Here is a 15758-nt window from a genome sequence, read left to right as displayed (position 1 = left end):
ACCACTTCTGGTGCAAAGGAACACCGTGATGGAAGCCAGAGTGCAAAGAAACACCGTTTACCTTCCCGCCACAGTGGTACCTATTTATCTACTTGCACTGGCGTGCTTTCGAACTACTAGGTTGGCAGGAGCTGGGACAATGGGAGCTCACTCCATTGCGGGGATTCGAACCGCCGACCTTCTGATCGGCAAGCCCAAGAGGCTCAGTGGTTTAGACCACAGCACCACCCATGTCCCCAAGCAGCCGAGTGCTACCTGAGTTATTAGTATACTTACTTAAATGAGAAGATACCTTTGAAATGTGACTACGAACAATGAAATTCTAATATTTCATCTTCATGTCATCATTTCTCCTAATCCTCAGTTGAAGTGTACTGGCTGTTCAGTGATAAAGCTGTTTTGCTACCCTTTGATATAATGAGTGATAATGTCCCATTACCAGTGTTGAATTGCCAGCCTGACAGACTTTTGTATGGTAGAATGGAGGCGTCAGGGCTGGCCCACCCATAAGACAGACTGAAACAGCCACCTTGGGCAGCAAAATCCCATGAGGCAATGCCCCCCATGAGCACCCCACATGTCCCTGCCACCACATGACCCTCGTAAGCGAGACTTTGATGGGGGTGGGGGGTATCTTCCCATTTCACCTCAGGTGGTGAAACAGGAGGGGCCACCATCTTGTCCTTCATTTCAACCAGCAAAAATATAATGTCACAGAGCAGGTTTCCTCAACCTTGGCCCTCCAGATGTTTTTGGCCTACAACTCCCATGATCCCTAGCTAGCAGGACCAGTGGTCAGGGATGATGGGAACTGTAGTCTCAAAACATCTGGAGGGCCGAGGTTGAGGAAGCCTGTCATAGAGCACGAGTTCTTTCCACCAGTTTTCCAGGCTGGACCAGCCCTATTATTAGGCAGAGAGAGCAAACCACCTCAGACAGTGGTAGCAGCTCCTTTTGAACCCCATGGCTCTCCGGGGTTTCAGACTGGGGACATTCCCAGCCCTATCTAGATGCCTGGGCTGGAACCTGGATCATCTCCAGATTCTCTACTATGAGCTGCTATGGCCCTTCCTTCCTTATGTGCTTTATAGCACATTGATCTCTCACTCTCACCTGTCTGAGTTACACAATGAGAGAAATCTATACTTAGCTTTTAAGGCTCTGGATTAAACCAGCCTACAAACATATCTTTAATCTTTTCTTTTTTAAAAAATAATAATTGGTGTGATTACTAGAACAATTGCCCTTTTAATGAACTTTCTCATTGATTATTTATTTGGATAACACTGAGTCTGAGACCATTCCTTTCCCCCCTCTTTGAAAGCAAGACAAGAAGGCTACCTTCTCTTATTTATTCACATTAAACAGTTTTGTAAATGCTGGGCACTTTATAGGGTGAGATCACAGTTCAATGTGTGGCAAGGGATTGGAAAATCAATCAACTTTTGTTTCCCTTATTTTTCCAATCTTATGTGCAGTTCTTCACATTTCCACATCAGTGGAAATGTGCAAATGCCGTGGAACATAGGAGGGGCAGTTCTTTCATTGGAAGTTGGGGGGCTGCCCCCTGCCCCCACTTGGCACTCCTGCTCCAGGGGTTCAGGCAGGGGTCTTTCGCAGTCCTACCTAGAGGTGTCTGAGATTGAACCTAGGACCTTCTACATGCAAAAAAGATGCTCTCCCATTGAGCCATGACACAGGTTTTAAGAGAACAAATCCAGGAAATGTCAAATGCTTTAATCTACTTCAGAACCTGCCCATCCTTAACTTTTGAAAGATCCACAGCTTGCAAAAGGCTGCAATAAAGCTTCCCCTAAAGAACCAGGTGGGTTATTTAATATATTTATGTTTTCAGCTTTATTTGATTTATTTCTTTTTGTTTTTAAACCGTGACTAGTTTCCCTGCAGGAACCGAAGAGGTGTTGCAAAATTCTGCCCCTTACAGGAGCTTGTTGCCTTCCAAGCCCTTCCATTGCTAAGCAGCCTACACCCCTGAGCCTGCTTGCAGACAATGTGACAGAGTGCCCAATCTAAATGCATCCTGCAGTATATCTGAAATATAATTAGGAATACATAACCCAAGGACATGGGCCTCAGTCATTCATCTCCTGTGTGTGTGCTTCAATCACCCCTTTTCCCACAGTGAGGGCATAGAAACAGAAAAGGCCACTGGCTGCAATTTGGTTGGCTTCTCATGACTTAATCTAATGTTTGGGCTGAGTCATGCATTGTCAATATTTCTTTTTCTTGAGATGCATTATTTAGCTCCTTGCACTAATTTCAGTGCAATGTCAAGTGTCAGGTCAAGAATCCAGGACAAAGAATATCGTTTGCAAATTATTTCCTTGTCTTGACAGAGTCCTGATAGAACTTGGCCTCATTACAGGATTTTAGCCCAACAATTCACTTCCTCCTGACTTCCAAAGGAACAATGTTCTTGTTATACTGCAAAGGACCACATAGTGCTGAATCATGCACAATTCTGATAATGTATCCTTTAGAGCTTGGTCTGTCAGAAATTAAGGACCTTTCAAGTTTGATGGCTGGCTGTTGTGCAGGTTTGGAAAAGGACAATCTTTAGATTCTAGTATGGATGCGGGAGAAATTCGATTCAGTTTGCATTTAAATGCAAATCTATCAAGTTCACATTGTTCAAAATAGTATATGAACTGAAACACAGCTGTCCTTTGAAATTCACAGTTACCCAAATCTTGGGACATCATTCTCCAACCAAGCAGTGTTTACAAAAATACATATTTTAGGGAAATTGTGTGTAAAAGTGAATTTATTAATGAAATAACATGCATTATGTTAGGAGAAACTGCTTGTAAAAAAATGTGTTTACAAGGGGAAATTCATGCAAACATGCTGAGGAAGTTTCATGAAGGATTTAAAAAGTAAAATAAAATTGCAAAATGCAGAAGAAATGTGGAGAACTGAAGTCAAGACTGGAAAAACTGAAAAACTGAGAGAACTGAAATTGACAGGTCCTTCCACCTCTAGTTTCCACCCACCTATAGCCTGGTTCCTTCCTCTGGCAGATTCTGCTCCTGGGCTATGGTTGTCAATTCCTGCACCTCATACCCGCAAGACATTTCTTAATAGCCAACAGTCACATAAAGTGGTTTACATGGAGGAAAATAAGACCTTGGGAGCAGGAGCGAGGAACTTGTAGCTGTCCAGATGTTGTTGGACTCTGACGTCCATCAGCCCCAAGTCCATACAGTCAACAGTCAGGGATGATGGGAGCTGTAGTCCAGCAACATCAAGATGGCTGCAGGTTCCTCATCTCTGTGGTAAAGGGAGGAACCGGCTAGGGTGTTGAAGTATGTACGGTAAGCATTTCCCATGATTGACTTTCCCAGAAAGGAACCTGGTGACTGTGCTACTTCCACACAATGGGAACAATGCACCAATATTTATTTATTTATTAGTGGGCAGACAGAAGAAGGCACAGATTTGCGTAAATTTTGAGTGCATTCATTTATATACAAATTTACAAACAATTACTTTAGAAATACAGTGGTACCTCAGGTTAAGAACTTAATTCGTTCCGGAGGTCCATTCTTAAACTGAAACTGTTCTTAACCCGAGGCACCACTTTAGCTAATGGGGCCTCCTGCTGCCACCACATGATTTCTGTTCTCATCCTGAAGCAAAGTTCTTAACTCGAGGTACTATTTCTGAGTTAGCGGAGCCTGTAACCTGAAGCATCTGTAACCCGAGGTACCACTGTATAGCATATTTCATAATCAGTGAGGAAGACTGTTACCAGGTAACCTATATAGATGACATTCAATTAAGTTTCCATTAATTTCAATGGGTCTAAATCTGAATAAAAAGTTGAGTGCCATTGGGCGTCTAGTCAGTCTGCAATCCAGGTGCTAAGTGTTGATGAGCAACTTCAATTCCACTGCTCTCCCTTCTTAGGGTTCTTTGTCTCTAAAGTAGACTTGGACCGTTGGATTCCATCTATCAACATCCCTAACCACTGGCTATGCTGGTTAGGGCTGATGGAGTTGGAATCCAACAACATCTGAAAGACACCACATAGTCTTTGACATTGTCTATACTTTGATAGCAGCTCCAGAGGATTCCAGATAGGAGCATTTTCCAGGCCTACGTAGATATGCTAGGGATTGAACCTGGGACCTTTCATGTGGTCTACCTTGGAATGGCATCCTTAATCACAATAGGCCAGATGTGGTCACATGACTCACACTGAGCCCTGTGAAGCTTCTAGGTTAGGCTTTCTCACTTTGCTCCTTGTGTTAGCTACAGATAGTATTTTATCTCCAATATGAAAGAAGTTGGGCTTGGGAGAACCTCAGCCCAATTGGGTGGTTGCTTTAAATTTGCCATGACAACATTGGGGTCACCTCTGTCTTTAAAGTAAGCAGCTGGCAATGCTCAAGAATTGTTGCTTGTTGTTGTTTCCTGACAGTGACCATCAGGGTCTGGAATCCAGACCCATTTACGCTCAGAGAAGGCCCAACGCAGTCAATGGAACAGGCTGGTCACGACTATATTAAGACCCATTGATGTCAGTGAAACTGCTCAAAGCATGTCTAAGCAGGATCCATTGTGTTTGTACTCAGGGACAAATGACTCATCATTTCGGTTCCAGAAATAATAGCTTTCTGGGTTTTCCATGTCACCCAGGAGTGGTGATATTGCAGAGGGTCTCCGTGTCCATTCTGCATACTTTCACCATATTTAGTCAATCTGCGACAATCACCACAGATATTTTTGGCAATGTGAGACTGGTAGACAATGGACAGAAATCTGTTCCATCTGCAGTGGTGCGTCTTCAGGGTGTTCTGCTGCTCCCCCGTTACACACAGTCATGTTCTTTTCTTCTATTTGTTATCCCTTCAGCTTTTATCACCATGCAACATTCCTCGTTTGCAGACTCTTCCCGTCATCTGAGCCAGTTGCTATTAACTTGTGACATTTGATGTGGGAGTCCAGAACAATTAATCAACACTGAGGTGTCTTATTAACTTTGTTTCATTCAATGTGCCTTTTCTCTGGCATGCTCTCCATGTTTTTCTTTCCTACTCAGCAGGAGAGAATGCCGATCTGCCCTTGCCTTGTACAATTCCGTTCTTGTGCTGAGCTATTTTTATTAGAAGATTTCTAACTGCCTGCTCATGGCTTTAGTTTATCATCTACCTATTTACATACTGGGATGGTGCAATGCACACGCAGACACACACACACACACATGCACATAAGACTCCTGAAACGACCCTCGGGAACAAATCTGGTGCAACTCAAATTTGTGTTTTTGCAGTTTGTGCAAACCACACTGCACGCTGCTCCAAATGACTGGGATATTGCATGGAATTTCTTTCATATTTCAGTGAGTGGCTGTGCTGCATCTGTAGTTCTCAGGTCTATAGTTACCGTATGTATCCTGGGTAGGCAAAATTCTTGGGGCTGTGAGCACATTTGTAAAGAGGAGAAACCCTTGCCGGCACCACAAACACATCACAACTACGCGGAATGAGGCCCCTGCGACTTGATGGAGGTAGAAACTGTCTCTCATGCCTTGTTATGCTGCCATTTCTATGGGGATATATGCTCGGTATTTATTACCCCTGCTATGCAAAAATCTCCAAATGAATCCGAACTTCAATGTCTAAAATCCCTGGCAGAGGACAAGGATCCTAAGATCACGTTAAGTAAAGGTAAAGGGACCCCCAACCCTTAGGTCCAGTCGTGACCGACTCTGGGGTTGCGGCGCTCATCTCACTTTTTTGGCTGAGGGAGCCGGCGTACAGCTTTCGGGTCATGTGGCCAGCATGACTAAGCCGCTTCTGGCGAACCAAAGCAGCGCACGGAAACACTGTTTACCTTCCTGCCGGAGTGGTACCTATTTATCTACTTGCACTTTGATGTGCTTTCAAACTGCTAGGTTGGCAGGAGCAGGGACCGAGAAACGGCAGCTCACTCCATCACTGGGATTCGAACCACTGACCTTCTGATCAGCATGTCCTAGGCTCTGTGGTTTAACCCACAGCGCCACCCGCGTCCCTTTCATGTTAAGGGTAGCCAAATTCTGTGCAATTGCCATAAAACTTAGGGAACAAGCTGTGCTATCATAATGATTAAGGTTTTAAATGATAATTTTTAGGTTATATGTTAGTGACTGAATTTTAATTTATATATTTTTTTAACTGTTGCTGTATCTGTATTGTCCCTGTTATACCTAATTGCAAATTCAAATGTATCCCTATCGTGTTTTATAACTTCCTTGATATTGTATGTGGGCTGGAATTGGTCTGTGACAGAAATAATAAAATTCAGTATTCACATCACAACCAAGCTGAATGTCAGTGAGGGAAGGCTGGGGAAAGGAACCCTGTTGGTGCCAGGGTCAGCCTCTGTAAGCTTATGTTTGCCCACATGCACCATGTTGATGGCCCCCAATTTAGGGGTCTCTCTCTCTCCCTTTCCACCACTCCTTTATTTAAAAATATATACATGCTGCGTTTCTGGGCACAGTCTATCTAAAGTAGGTTACAATAAAAGCTACAAAAAGCTAAGACAAAAAATAAAACAGAATTCACAAAGATTAAAAAAAGACTCAGCACTCCAGTGACATTGTAAAATCCCAGCCTCTTTTCAGCGGGTGAGACAGAAAATAACTCAGGTTGAAATGAATGAGTCTTGGAGGCTTTCCAAAAAAGCCTGAAGTGTAGCCACGCACCACAGATCGAGTGGGTGTACAAAAAAAGTATTAGGTGTTATAACGATTGTAATACAACAAAACCAAAACACCAAACTGGCTTGCAAATATAAAGGACAATTTTACTTAGTTCAGCAAATTAAAGTGCAACGTGCATATCAAAGCCTGGAGATACTTAAAGACATACAGTCAACCAGTGGCACAACTCTGCCAATAATGTATATAGTAATAGTGTCATAGCACAGTTGAAACAAGCAAATCGTTCTACAGTTAGTTATCTACTGGAAGCGCAAAGTCCTGTAAGTGGGAATGGTTGCAAGAAAGGGTCACGTTGCACTTTAATTTGCTGAAATAACTGAAATTGTCCTTTATATTTGCAAACTGGTTTGGTGTTTTGCTTTTGTTGTATTACAACCACAGATCTACTGGACATTCCAAAGGTGTGGAGCCACCACAAAAGCACTCTTTCTCTTGTGGTCACACATCTCACAGGGCTAGAAGGTGGACATCTTCATCATCATCATCATCACACCCGATTGAGCTCTCAGTGAGCAGGCATCATAATATGGGTGCATGTGGTCCAGCAACAGTTAAAAAACCCAGATAGTCATTAGCAAATCACTCCCCAGGCTTCATAGATGTTAGTTAGTGAGACTCTCCACCAATTTCCCTCAAGAAAATGTTGTTGGGTCACAAGCCCATGGGAGACAGCATCCTCTGTCTCCTAGATTAGGGAGGACCAACTTCTGCATTCTCAGAATCCTCATTGTCTTTCTCATTGCTACACAACTCAACATCCTCCTTGCAAGTAAAGGTAAAAATAAGGTAAAGGATCCCTAGACAGATAAGACCAATCAAAGGCGACTATGAGGTTGCGGCGCTCATCTCACTTTCAGGTCCAGGTGTTTGTCCACAGACAGCTTTCCGGGTCATGTGGCCAGCATGACTAAACTACTTCTGGCACAACGAGACACCATGACGGAAACCAGAGTGCACGGAAACACCATTTACCTTCCTGCCATAGTGGTACCAATTTATCTACCTGCACTTGCTTTTGAAGTTCTAGGTTGGCAGAAGTTGGGAGAGAGCAACGCAAGCTCACCCCATCTTGCAGATTCAGACTGCTGACCTTCCAATCGGCAAGCCCAAGATGCTCAGTGGTTTAGACCACAGCGCCACCTGCGTCCTTGCATGTACAGCAATGCCACACCACCTAGAATTACAGGCCTCTTGGTTATAGAGATGGATTGTGTACTCATGGACTGGAAAAATAAGGAGTAAATTTCTTCCCATAATTTTTGTCTGAAGTAGTTTGGCATTGGTTTTGCCTTTTGGGAACAAACACAAGAACCAATAAAATTTGTATGAGGTTCCTTTGGCCAGAGCAGTATGTACAAAATGCAAGGAGAGATATGACACAAAAGTGTGGAATTTCTCATGCCTTTGGCTTTGGAAGTAAGTGGCGGTGTGTGAAAATACTCTGCCAGATCTTCTATAAAATTCACAGTGCTGCTACAGGCCAGGTCAGACCCACTGCTGCAAACTGGCTCTCCCTATCCAAGAGAAAGAATGACTGACAAAAAGTGACCCAGAGTGACTTACAAAAACAATAAACACTAAAATAAAGATCTAAGATGGCGGCACGTGTAGATGCAGCGGCTGGTTGCTCCTTAACTCAGAATTTGGCTTTTTTGTCCTGCCAAAATAGACTTGTTTATAGTCGGCAGGACATGTTATCTATTCGGCTACAGAGTGAGTGCTGCACAAATTGTGAGTGCCTCCGCGTCTGCAAGGAGGATTTTCTGACTTCAAAGAACTGGGGAGTAAAGAGACACAGGAGAGACCGTAAACAGAAGAGAGGCTGCAGAGGAGGAAGGCGATTAAGGCAATTAAGGCTAAAGACACAACATTATAACTTACCGCTTCCCAGCATTTTCTATGCTAACGTGAGATCTTTGGGGAATAAGCTGGAGGAGTGGAAATTGTGGATAGCAACGGAGAAAACTGTGAGTGAATGCTGTCTTCTGCTGCTTACAGAAACTTGGCTGACACCATTTACGCCTGACTCAGCCATAGAACTAACGGGCTATACAGTGTTCCGCCATGATAGAACAGAGGACTCTGGTAAAAGAAGGGGGGGAGGTTTGTGTGCATACGTGAATAACAGCTGGTGCACAAACCACGCTGTGATAGCTAGCCACTGCTCTCCAACTGTGGAATTTATGACGCTTAAATGCAGACCTATATATATCCCCCGAGAATTTACAGCAGTACTGATAACTATAGTATACATTGCACCTGATGCGAACACCAAAGAGGCAATGGGTCTTCTGCATGATGCCATTAGCAGACAACAAGGCAAGTATCCCGAGGCTGCATTTCTTGTATGCGGGGATTTCAACCAGGCAGATCTGAAAGTGGTTCTACCTAAATTCTATCAACACATAAAGTGTGCAACCAGGGGAGAAAAGACTCTGGACAGGCTGTATACAAATGTTAAACAGGCCTATAAGGCCGAACCATTGGCACATCTAGGCCAATCTGATCATGTGTCCCTGCTCCTGACTCCTGAATATATTCCATTGAGGAAACGGACTCCAGCTATAAAGAGGGATATTACAATATGGCCAGCTGAAGCATCCCAACAACTACAAGACTGTTTTCATGACACCGATTGGGAGGTATTCGCCCAACAGGATATAGAGACTCATACTGAGCAAGTGTTGGACTATATCAGGTTCTGCACTGACAATGTAACACAGAGGCGCCGGATAAAGATCTACCCAAACAGGAAGCCCTGGATGACAAGGGAGGTCCAGGGGTTGCTAAAGGCAAGAAATACTGCTTTCAGAAGTGGAAATAAGTCGCTGTACAGCTTAGCTAGAGCGGATCTAAAGAGAGGTATCCGTGTAGCAAAGGAGGCGTATAGACAGCGGCTGGAGAATCATCTACAAAGTAACAACACCAGGCAGGTGTGGCAAGGTGTACAAGAATTAACAGGGTATAAATCCAAGGATTCCCTGGCAGACGAGGGAGGGGCATCCCTCGCAGAGGATTTGAATGCCTTTTTTGCCCGTTTTGAAGTAACATCTGCAGCAACACCTGCTGAGGCTTTACCACCACCACCACCACCCCCTGGGAAGGCTTTGCCATCATCACTACCATCACCATCATCAGTACAAAGGAATGGAGCAGTCTCTGTGGAAAAAGAAGAGATGAGGAAGGTGTTGAAGGGAATCAACCCAAGGAAGGCCACAGGGCCAGATGGGGTAGCTGGAAGGGTATTGAGAGACTGTGCAGATCAACTAGCAGGAGTTTTCACTGGGATTTTAAATCGATCCCTAGCCCAGGCTATTGTTCCATCCTGCCTAAAGTCCTCTATTATCGTTCCAATAGCAAAAAAACCTAACCCGGAAGAACTGAATGACTTTCGTCCAGTAGCACTCACACCTATAATCATGAAGTGCTTTGAAAAGCTGGTACGAAATCATGTCATTGCCTGCCTACCAGAGGGACTGGACACATTCCAATTTGCTTATAAAATGAAAAGATCGACAGAGGACGCTGTGGCGATTGCCCTCCATGCCGTCCTTGCACATTTGGAGCAGCGGGGGGGTTATGCCAGACTGCTTTTTTTAGATTTCAGCTCGGCATTTAATACCATTCTACCACAGCGTCTGATGTCTAAACTGGAAGATCTGGGGCTTCCGTTATCACTTTGTGGGTGGATATTGGACTTTTTGTCAGACCGCTCCCAGAGGGTTCGGTTGGGCCCTTATACCTCTAAAATGCTTAAGACTAACATAGGAACACCACAGGGATGCGTACTCAGTCCGCTCCTTTATATTCTCTACACGTACGATTGTGTTGCTGCTCACCCCAGTAATAGGGTTGTCAAATTTGCAGATGACACAACCGTGATTGGGCTCATCCCTGAAAGGGAGGGTGAAACGCACTATAGAGATGAGGTGGAGCGGCTGACAGAGTGGTGCAGAGCTAACAACTTGCTCATAAATACAAGGAAGACAAAGGAGCTTGTGGTGGACTTCAGGAGACAGAAGAGCAATATCCAGCCACTTTTGATTGATGGGGTCTGTGTGGAGAGGGTAACAACATTCAGATTTTTGGGCATTGAATTACAAGAGGATCTGTCCTGGAGTGTCAACACAAGGGGGCTTGTGAAGAAGGCGCAGCAGAGACTGTACTTTTTGAGAATTCTAAGGAAAAACCATCTCCCGCAGAAACTGCTGCTTGCCTTCTATCACTGTGCCATTGAGAGCGTGCTCACTTATGGCTTATGTGTGTGGTACGGAAGCTGTACTACCCAGGACAGGATGGGGTTGTGCAGAGTTGTTAAGGCAGCAGAGAGCATTGTTGGCTGCCCACTCTCCACCTTAGAGCAGATTTATGCCACAAGGTGCCATAGGAAGGCACTGGACATAGTAAAAGATCCATCGCATCCTGGTCACTGTCTCTTCGAGCTCCTGCCGTCGGGACGGAGATACAGGACGATGAAGACAAGAACGAGCCGTCTTAAGAACAGCTTCTTCTCCAGAGCGATCTCAGCCCTGAATGGGAAGCCTGGACTTTGAAAGTCATCTAATCTTCCTTGCTGTACTATATTGTATTGTTTTAATTAGTGTTTTTATGGAGCAGTCAAGTAATTTCGTTGTCCCTGAGAGGGGGCAATGACAATAAAGATATTATTATTATTATTATTATTATTATTATTATTATTATTATTATTATTAAGTATAACAAATGACCACTAAAAACCCAACCAACACAGCTATGCAGATAAAAGACAGGATTGCCCCCACAAGTTGATACACATCTCTAACAAATGCAACCAAGTCTTGGGCTGATTGAAATTCAGAGCCCTTTTAAATGTGTTGTGGGAAAGGGACATTTGTTTTGTTCTTATTTTAATTTTGTATTTTTAAATTGTAATTTTATGTTGTGAACTGCCCTGAGATCTATGGATGTAGAATGGTATATGAATTTAATAAACAACAACAATAATAAGGACAATTTGCATGCCCAGGCACCATGAACTGCCCTCCTTCCCATACCAAGAAGTAAATGAGCACTTGTAACAACATTCTTTGGTTCAAATTAGACCACAACTTTATTGATTTCAGATGTAGGTGGCTTTGGCTTAGGCACTGGGTATAACTGGTATTGACCAACCCACTTGCGGGTTGATCCCCCAAGGGGTTCCATCCATGCTGAGGGAGTCCTATGGCATACATCAGGTAGGAAAGACCCCACACAGATCACCTTGAGGACTGCTGTGGCCCTTAGCCCCCGCCTGGGTGTCTGGACAGGAGCACCTCTTCCAGGATCCCTTTAACGGGATATGCCAGTCCTCAAAGGAGCAGGCAAGGCATGCAGCCTCCCCACCAAGCATGACTAAGCTTTTACCCCAAACCACCAGGTTGGCCATTTGACCTGAAGGACAAATGAAAATGGCGAAATGCTGTGTAAGGGAGCTGCTCTCATTTATAATCTGGGAGCAGACCTGAGTGAAGTCCTGAGGGACCTGGTCAAGACCGCCTCCTCCCAGAGCATGCCCGCCCCCTGGTCCAACTATCATTGGTCAATTGAACAGCCAGACCAAATCCCAACGCTCCCCAGCTGGTGGGAGAGGATATCGAATCTCCTGAGGACCTGGCAAGGAGGAGGCAGCAGGACGTTGATGTGCCGCAACACAACGCTACCAATTAAATGGTAAGTAGTACAGTGGTACCTCGGGTTAAGTACTTAATTCGTTCCGGAGGTCCGTTCTTAACCTGAAACTGTTCTTAAGCTGAAGCACCACTTTAGCTAATGTGGCCTCCTGCTGCTGCCGCGCCCTTGGAGCATGATTTCTGTTCTCATCCTGAAGCAAAGTCCTTAACCTGAAGCACTATTTCTGGGTTAGCGGAGTCTGTAACCTGAAGCATATGTAACCTGAACAGTATGTAACCCGAGGTACCACTGTATTATATTTTTTACGGAATGCTGAAAATTCGCAAGTATTAAGCATCAATTGAACCTCATCCTCATATGTAATATTGGTTTGCTCGGGAAACAGTGCTGCAAGAGTTCCCGTCTCCTTTCATTGTGTGTGACTGAGGTGCGTCGGCAGAATTAATAGAGGAAATTATGGAACATTGAATTGATGGGAAATCTCTCACGTCTTGTTCTATATGCCCACAGTGTGTTAATGAGGCCTCTTCTGCAGCGCTTGCTGTGTTGTTACCAGGACCACTTAGTCTAAGTGATTCTAAACTGAGGTTCTACCTCTTTGAATGCACAAGCAGTCATTACGAGGCACACCTGCTTCTCTAGTTGGAAAAAGCTACTCTGCCCTGGGGATAGAAGGCTCTGCAATTCTATGTTTCCATTTAGCGCATGTGTACCCTGCTTTTCCCCCAAGGAACTCTGCGTTTCGCCTCTGCAAGTTTAGCCTCACAACAAGCCTGTGAGATAGAGCATGAGCGAGAGACTGGCCCAAGATGAGATTCATGGGGATTTAAACTCCAGTTTCCCAAGTCCTAGCTCAGTGCTCCAACCACTGCACCACACTGGTTGTTGAATGATGAGCTGTGTTCTGCTCAAACACCAGGGGATAGGAAATGTGTGGCCCTCCAACTATTCCTGGGGAGGAATTCAACATTACACGAAGTTGATCGTTTCATCAGCATAAGCATGTCTGCTTGCCAGACAGAACAATTCCCCTTATCCTCCCCCTGTTCTGGGGGTTCTCCTGACCCCCACCCCCAACCAACTTGTGGGGGTGCAGGGGGGGGGACAGGGAAAACTCTGTTGGATAAACAGAATGTATTGCTGATGGGGCTTGTTAGGTGAATGCTACCTCTGGACCTCCCATCACCCCAGACAATCCGAGAAGGAAATATACCAGCTAATGAATAAAGCCATTTTTAATTATACATGGGCATTCTTGCCTCAGGAGGGCATTCTTGCCAGTAATGGTCCGCAGCAGCAAAATGGATCCACTTGTGCATTTTGTCCTGAGGTTAAAAGGGCTTACATTAATAACTTACATTAGGAAGTTGGAAACATTCACTCGAGATGAAAAGGTTCTGCCAGACGGAAACCACACAGAGGATCTCCTCCTCAATCAGTTTCAGGGAGAAATAAGGCCTGGCAGCAGAGAAGAAACCTGCAGGTGCAACTGAGGAAATAGGTTGGTTCTCGTCCGCACTGATCTCCCTCCATTCAGGATGAAAATGGTTGGAAGTAAACAGAAGGTGGTCCACCAAATACTGGGGAACCGAGGGCCCAAGGGGCAATAGTGGCCCTCCTAGCATCTGAATCTGGCCTGCGGGACTTCATTCACATCACACCCCTGTTCCCCAGGCTGGTCCCCTTCACTGGCTTGCTTGGAGGGTTCCTTGGGTGTTTTCGCTTGGGTGGAACATGTCCTTCCACACTGATAATGCCTCTGGATGGAGGATGCTTGCGTGTGACATCATTTTGAGCGTCTGTGCATGCATGAGCGGCGAAACCCGGAAGTAATGCGTTCCGTTACTTTCGGGTCGCTGCGGAGCGTAACCTGAAAACGCTCAACCTGAAGCATATTTAACCTGAGGTATGACTGTGTTTATAAACGGCTTTGTGTTCAGAAAGTCTCAAAGCGGTATATGTGAAATGAAAAAATACATAAAAGCAAAAAATGAATCCAAAGGATTTGTGCCGCTATAATCACAACCAAAAGAGAAAGAAGCTAGTGTTATTTCAGAAGGTGGTGAGACACGTTCAGATGTTCTGAATGGTGAGGGAGGGGACCCTCACACATTTTTAACAAGAGGTTGGATAAATAAACGAAAAGGAACAAAGCGTATTCCAGAAATAACTTACAAGTTTGCAGGCATGTTACGACATATGGAAGAACAACAGTACATTGGTCAATCTGCATAACTTGCCCCCCGACTTAAGGCAATGAAACAATGTTACCTTAAGATTTTAAATATTAGCAACACTTTCTGACAGGCATTAGCATCGTAAAAAGAACAAATGAGAAAAAGCAAAACATAGCCCGCAGGAGACTCAAGGGGTGAATCATCCGAAGGATCAAGATACTTTTTGCACAGAACGGTTTGGAGGAAGCTTTTGTCTGAACTATATATCCAAAGCAACGTCATACCACTTTAAACGGTCCCAAAGAATCCTGGGAAATGTAGTTTGTTAAGGGTGTGGAGAGTTGTTAGGAGACCCCTATCCCCATAGCCATTCACAGTGAGCTCTTGCACCTCTTCTTTTTCTAGAAAAATAGTGCTGCCTATCCCTGTCACGAGGGACGCAGGTGGCGCTGTGGGTTAAACCACAGAGCCTAGGACTTGCCGATCAGAAGATCAGCGGTTCGAATCCCTGCCACGGGGTGAGCTCCTGTTACTTGGTCCCTGCTCCTGCCAACCTAGCAGTTCGAAAGCATGTCAAAGTGCAAGTAGTTCAATAGGTACCGCTCCGGCGGGAAGGTAAACGGCGTTTCCGTGGGCTGCTCTGGTTCGCCAGAAGTGCCTTAGTCATGCTGGCCACATGACCTGGAAGCTGTACACCGGCTCCCTCGGCCAATAAAGCAAGACGAGCGCCGGAACCCCAGAGTCATCCGCGACTGGACCTAATGGTCAGGGGTCCCTTTACCTTTACCTTTTATCCCTGTCACAAAGAACTCCCAGAGTGGTTCAGCTATCCTCTTCCCAGAGAATTCTAGGAATTTCTGGCATTTATGTTCCCTGGGGTTGGGAGGCAATTTGGCCTCCTCTTCTGACACAGAATGGGGTTTTTCTACAGGTCAATGCCAGAGGTTTTTTTTTTTGGGGGGGGTCTCCATTTTGCTCCCTGGGCTGTCCTGATTCTGGGCAGTCTGAACCCTTGTCAGAGGAAGAATAATCCAGGGTCAGGCCAGGATGCATCATGGCAGGCTGAGTCATTTTATACTATAAAGCTGTTCCTATACTGTTGTTAACACAGATTGACAGCAGCGACAAAGAGTTCTGCGCAGAATGAGCTGGTGCCGGCATCAAAGCACATGAAGTCATGTGTTTTTTTTATAAAC

This window comes from Podarcis raffonei, chromosome 11, assembly GCF_027172205.1.
Source record: "Podarcis raffonei isolate rPodRaf1 chromosome 11, rPodRaf1.pri, whole genome shotgun sequence".
In the NCBI taxonomy this organism is placed as follows: Eukaryota; Metazoa; Chordata; class Lepidosauria; order Squamata; family Lacertidae; genus Podarcis; species Podarcis raffonei.
Note: the sequence above shows the minus strand (reverse complement) of the source record.